We start from the raw sequence: 6,000 nt of genomic DNA on the forward strand, positions 1-6,000 counted from the left end.
AAACTAAAAAAGTCGTTCCCGTTTTTAGTGCTATTCGTGACTGCCTTAACCCACTAGTAGTGGCCTTTGAAATGCTATGTGACGAGAGGATTAGCTTCCTTGACATTAAGTTTGTGCTCACCGATAACAAAACCTGCTGGTGTTACGAACCTAGGGCGAATAAGCCACTTTTACCATTTCATTCCGCGCATACAAAGCTTGTAAAGAGGGGAACCGCGAAGACGTGTTTCAGCGAAGCACTGAAGAAATGACGCCAGCACCTAATGCACGATAGCTTCGGACGGCAAACCTCGCGTTTAAGCTGCACTGGTTACCAGCCACGTGCTTGGATCAGTCGCAGAAGGACTGCTTAAGAAGGCACACGAAAGCAGTTCGGAGCAGGTGCTTGGTACAAGCACTGATACAAACAAAAGAAAGGTGGCTGGCATACCCCACATAGACGGGTTCTCACATAGATTAAAGGAGATTGCTGGAAGGAGTGGCATCAACGTTGTATTTTCGGCGCTTAATAAATTGGTCAGCCTGTGCAGAAACACAAGGCCAGAAAGAATCGCACGTACCGCATGGGAAAAGGAACATAAAAAACAAATTCAATGATTGCATCGTGGGTGTGGTATACCACAGTCTTCTCGGCTGTGGGCGATCCTACATTGGTCAAACAGGCAGATGCAAAAGAAAACATATGCCGTGTGTGATAGCTAACGATAGCGTAGCTGGTTAACGAAAAAAGAAAGATTAAAAATAACATGACGCAAGATATAATTATAGGAGCAGCATAAATAAATAAATAAATAAATAAATAAATATATATATATATATATATATATATATATATATATATATATATATATATATATATATATATATATATAGGAACTGTTCTTTTAGAGCGAAACTGTCTTTGCGAACATTCCGGGACTATCCTGACCGTGACTGAGTGGTGCTGCCTTGCCGAATAGGTCATATTTGAGAAAAAGAAAGATTGAATTACGTGCCCGATGAAGGGATCAAACCTGGGTCCCCCAGCACAGCAGTCCGATGCTCTGACGTAAAAGAAAAGAAGCAGAGATTGGGCCACAATCTCACGCATACTTCAATCGTTGCAAACGCCACGACACTCTTTGAGTTGATCCCCGCTCGTGGCACATTGCACAGCGCGGGTGTACGAGAGCAGAGGCGCCAGCGCCAGTTTCCTTTAAGCCGAATACGCAGGAATGACATGGGTTAATTAATAGCATTTGATTGATCGTTTCACGAAAGCCTCGCTTCACATCGATTCTGAAGTATTCGTTTAGAACGTCATAATTTTTTTTCATGCTTTAAAAGCCATCGAATCGAGGCCTCATGAGACTAATATTTGCGGTACAAGGTCGTTCGAAACAGAGAATACAAAGACTAGAAAAAAGAAGAAAACGAAGACGGCCACTTCCCGTTGGGCCCACGTTAGGTGGGCAGATACAGTGGTGATACACTTAGATATAATGACGCCAGGCCTCACGCTGGTATTTTTATAGTGAACTCAACAATATCAAGTAATGTAAAAAAGTGGAGCCGTTTTTTTTTTTGCCTTCGCGAGTGCGTTCCAGCTAGTAGCGCAAATTTTGCGTAAACATTTCCCGCATTGGCTACGCGAACAAAATTTCCATGCAGCGTCGACCTTTTCCTCTATTAATACCACACCTCCTTCGTGGCGCACGTGATATGATAATTATTTTGTACCCGTCAACTTCTGCACGTACAACTATTCCGTGAAAGTGGGATCACCTTTCCTCGGTACTAAATCCCGGGGTACGAAACAACCCAGATTAAGCGTCACTGGAGTGCAGTTCTACACACAAGCATGCTCGCCCTGAGTGCAGCGCTCAAAGGCGGGCGGCAAAATTTCTCTCCTTGCCTAATTTAAGCATCACAAAACGCAGTAGGTGAAGTCGCAGCTCCGAGCACACGCCAGAGTTACACTGTGCGAGTTTCTGTTATACCAGAAGACAGCGATCTCTAGGTAGGTATCGTGCTTAGCATTAACATTGTTCATGAACAGTAAGCAAAGCGCGCTTTGGGGTAGCTTTGACATTTTTGATTACTAGGATAGGATATATACTCAGTGTCAGCAGTTATTGGCTCAACAAAACGTCCATGCAGTTCAACGAAGGCTGTGACACATTTTCATCTGGCCCGTGTTACGCAGGGAAGATAAGACTTTAAGCCCTTCGTTTAGACGAGTGCATTGTGTGCCGAAGACAACTTTCTGCAGAAGTTTCCGACAAAGCTTAGCGCACCGAATCGTATTCTGAAATGCAAGTTCCCTGTGAGTCCCATTCATTTACAGAAGATTAGACTGAATATTCGCGTAACAAACAATGGATCACTTGTGTTGCTCTCATTTTAAACTTTAGGTTGAGGCAGACTATGGCAGTAAGCTGTACCGTTTGAATCACGTGACAGATGTCGTTCCTGTGATCAAGCGAGCAGCCATGAAACAGACTTTTCCAGGATGACAGACCGAATAAACTAAGCAATATACCACCTTGGCTTGGGTTCAAACTTCGTTATTTTGACTATCAGAGTCTTTTGCGTTTACACGGGCCAGCGGAGCAGGAAACGAAGGCGTCTTTGCCCGCCACAGACCCACGAGTGAATCAACAAATACAAGTGGCAATGTATTATTTTTTTATTTTACCATTAAACCCCCGCGGTGCCACGTCCGAAGAGAAGAGCTCGTTACCGTTTGCTACCGAGTCTGTACACGCGTCACACAATACACTCGAAAGAGTGAGGTATTAGCGACAAATGGATAAAGTGAGAAGATAAGATAAAGACGTGTCACTGCATCTCCTTTTTTTCAGGATCCCACAACAAGAAACACATTTTTCAACATTTCATACAGTTATAGATGATATCTCGTCCCTACCGATTCGTTGTGATAGGAGAACGACTCGTGTTCCATATTGCTTTCGCAAGGCAGTAACAGAACCGGAAGTGTTTTGATAAGGATTATCGCAATATAAGGATGCGACGCTGAAAAAAATATATGCGGTTCCTACGCAGTGTGTGAATCGATGTAAGCAAAGCTTTGTGTGTTGTTTGCTTTTACTGACGATAATTAGCAGTGATATTGGTGGCGAATGTGTAATTTCTTCAGCTTTAGGTTCATACGAGAGTGGCCAGTTGATGTTAAACTTTACCTTGCGTGCTCCACTGCTGTTTATCCGCGTAGTCCACAGAACACAAAGGGAGACGTGTTCATTTGAGGCGTTGTTGTGCGTCGTCGTTAATAATCCTTGAGAGGGCATTATTAACGATGACGCTGAGAGGGGAAAGCAAGACCAAAACAGCAGCAGCAGCGGCCTAGAAGTCGGGAGAAGAGGCAAAGACAGCACCACTTTCAAAACTTCAGGTATGTTGTCATCCCTCTCAATCTTCGAGGTTTAGTGAGGCAAGCTTCATCATCGCAGCTATGTTCGTTTCGCTTCCCTGTGTCAGATTTATCCTGAAAGAATAGTTCTTGCCTGCCCTGGAAGCCTAAAAATGGTCTATGCAATGAGGTTTTCTTTCATTGATTTCATTTCGCTGTCATTAAAGGCTGCAGGTGGCACATACGGTGCGTGGATGGTGTTTGTCCAGTTTAACACGGACGTATCCCAGCATGCATTCCAATGGATTCCCCGCACAACATAAGCACATTGATGCAAGCTCTAGATGAATAAGCAAACAAAGCAACTACGTTTGTCTATAACAAAAGAAGTAAATTTACCATCAGCAGAAGCTGTCAGGCTATCACTCAAAATTAAAAAACATGCAGGTGGGAACAAAGCTTCCGTAACAATACACGTTGCGGCAGCCTATATACGTCTGTTAAAAATGATATATATATATATATATATATATATATATATATATATATATATATATATATATATATATATATATATATATATCATTAACGAAAGACACGTTGCCAACTCCCTGTACTAGTCAACTAACGTGTTTCAGCAATTGCCTACATATACGTCACAAAGAAGCCTAACTCCACTTATTGCGCAGTATGTGTTTCCACATCATGCCAAGCGCAACTCTAAACACCGCTTAGTTCAAATTGGTTCTGTGTCCATGTAAACGATGACGCAATTGTGGCATGAATGGTTGCCGCAACGGATTTACGCGCGCTTAGTCGATAGAAGAAGTGAAACGTTAGTTTGTATCCGCTTTTCAGATCCCCTCAAAGTGCTTCAAGAGCAAGAACGGGGCTGACTGACATATGGAGTAGCACATTGTGGTGTAAAGGTTATAAACAGAGGTAAGTTGCTTCAGAATGTTAAAATTGGACTGGCATACGCTGGCAGATATATATTTGGAACTGAGACGATGGTCCACGCACTGATCATGAGATAAATAATAAAACGTGATTTTACTACCTCTTGTAGAATACTGTGCAAGTTACTCTGGCAGAGAAACTTAAGACGCCAGATATTGTAAGATGACCCGTCTTTTCTGGTGGCTTCCAAACCGTGAACTGTTGGGTTGCGTTAATATATGATGAAAATACTAAATGTATTGAAAGTGCCCTCCGTACCAGCTTTCGATACCCTTAGAGCATTCCTGCTCACGCTGAAATCACCACGGGAACAAAATAGCCTCCACCAAGTTTTCGATCTCCGGAAGTTCTTCCGCTTTCTTCTCTGTACGCATCATTGTGATATTGAAAGCTCGGGACCTTGGCTATACTGAGCGTATACTGCAAGCGTCTATCATTTTGAACCCATCTGGGTCCCTGGGAGTACTTCGTCTTCATTTGCAACGGAAAGCGTTCTTTTTCAGTGGCGTTGCAAATGGAAAATTCCTGTAATAAATACGGTGAGAAGGTTCTCAATGCCTTACAGCTCAGCAGTTCAAGATATCTTCGAGTACAGATGCGCGCGGAAATAGAGTGCAGTTTCTTGGCACCTTGAAAGCGCTTCGTGTAAGCGCTTAACCTTCTATACACCGAAATCCAGCTGGCGTTTCCTGTAAATTGAAGGATGGATGAAGAGGCGGCTTGAACACTCAAGGGACGATTCATCGCATATCGCGTATGCTTTGGGTCAGTTTGATAACATCATTACTCGCAATTGGTTCTTTCATCTTTTGTTACACGTTTGTGTCGTTAAACCAGTTCTCTAATGCGTTAGTATTATGAGCGTCCAAGTGGGAAAATGTGTGTGCGTGTAGCATGGAAACAAGGTCGCGTGGTAGACGTAGAGAGGTGCAGAATAACATTATATATATATATATATATATATATATATATATATATATATATATATATATATATATATATATATATATATATATATATATATATATATATATATATATATGTACGCTGATTTGGTCCTGACCATCGTCAACCAACTGCATTTCGCTCTACGAAGAGGTAGGAACTGCTCGGACATTGACTGAGCTCCTGAACAACAATCTGCAATGGGGTGAATGTGGTTTAAGAGGATGCTTTAGCTCGGGCCCAACTCCAACGCGGCCTATTCAAATACATGTAAAACGCAAAAAAGTTTTTCCGAAATAACCCCTGGACCTTTCTTAATGAAATTTGTTTCATTTGAGAGAGAAACTTAAGCTCTAGTGACTGTTGGAAGCCGAATTTCGATTTAGGGCTTGAATTTTGTTAAGCATATTTTCAAATACTCGACTATCTGAAAAAGGTAGAAGCAGTAAATTTACAAACTCATAGCTCTGCATCAAGAGCAGATATCGTGGTTCTGTAAACTGCATCCATCAGATCATTCTAAGCGGACAAATTCGATATGTCGTTTCATATCTTTATATTTTACGCTGGTTACAAGGGTTCTGCAAAAGTTGTAATACCATATTAATAACTTTTTTTTATATTCACGTGTAACATATCAATTTTTTTCGCTTTAGATGTAGTATTAGATGCAACTCGCAGAATTGTATTATCATATTTCGTTGTTGAGGTACAGAAATGTAAAATTGATAGTCTCGTTTTCT

At 41.7% G+C, this 6,000-nt stretch overlaps 1 long non-coding RNA gene across 1 annotated transcript in view; it reads left to right on the top strand.

Moving 5' to 3' along the window:
• The window catches only part of LOC139056372 (uncharacterized), a 61,915-nt gene extending 57,648 nt beyond the window's left edge, over nt 1-4,267 (top strand). The window contains exon 4 of the long non-coding RNA XR_011512319.1: nt 4,211-4,267. This is a non-coding gene — a long non-coding RNA (uncharacterized lncRNA). The remainder of the gene's footprint in view (nt 1-4,210) is intronic.
• The last annotated feature ends 1,733 nt before the right edge of the window (nt 4,268-6,000 follow it).

This window comes from Dermacentor albipictus, chromosome 2, assembly GCF_038994185.2.
Source record: "Dermacentor albipictus isolate Rhodes 1998 colony chromosome 2, USDA_Dalb.pri_finalv2, whole genome shotgun sequence".
Taxonomy (NCBI): Eukaryota; Metazoa; Arthropoda; class Arachnida; order Ixodida; family Ixodidae; genus Dermacentor; species Dermacentor albipictus.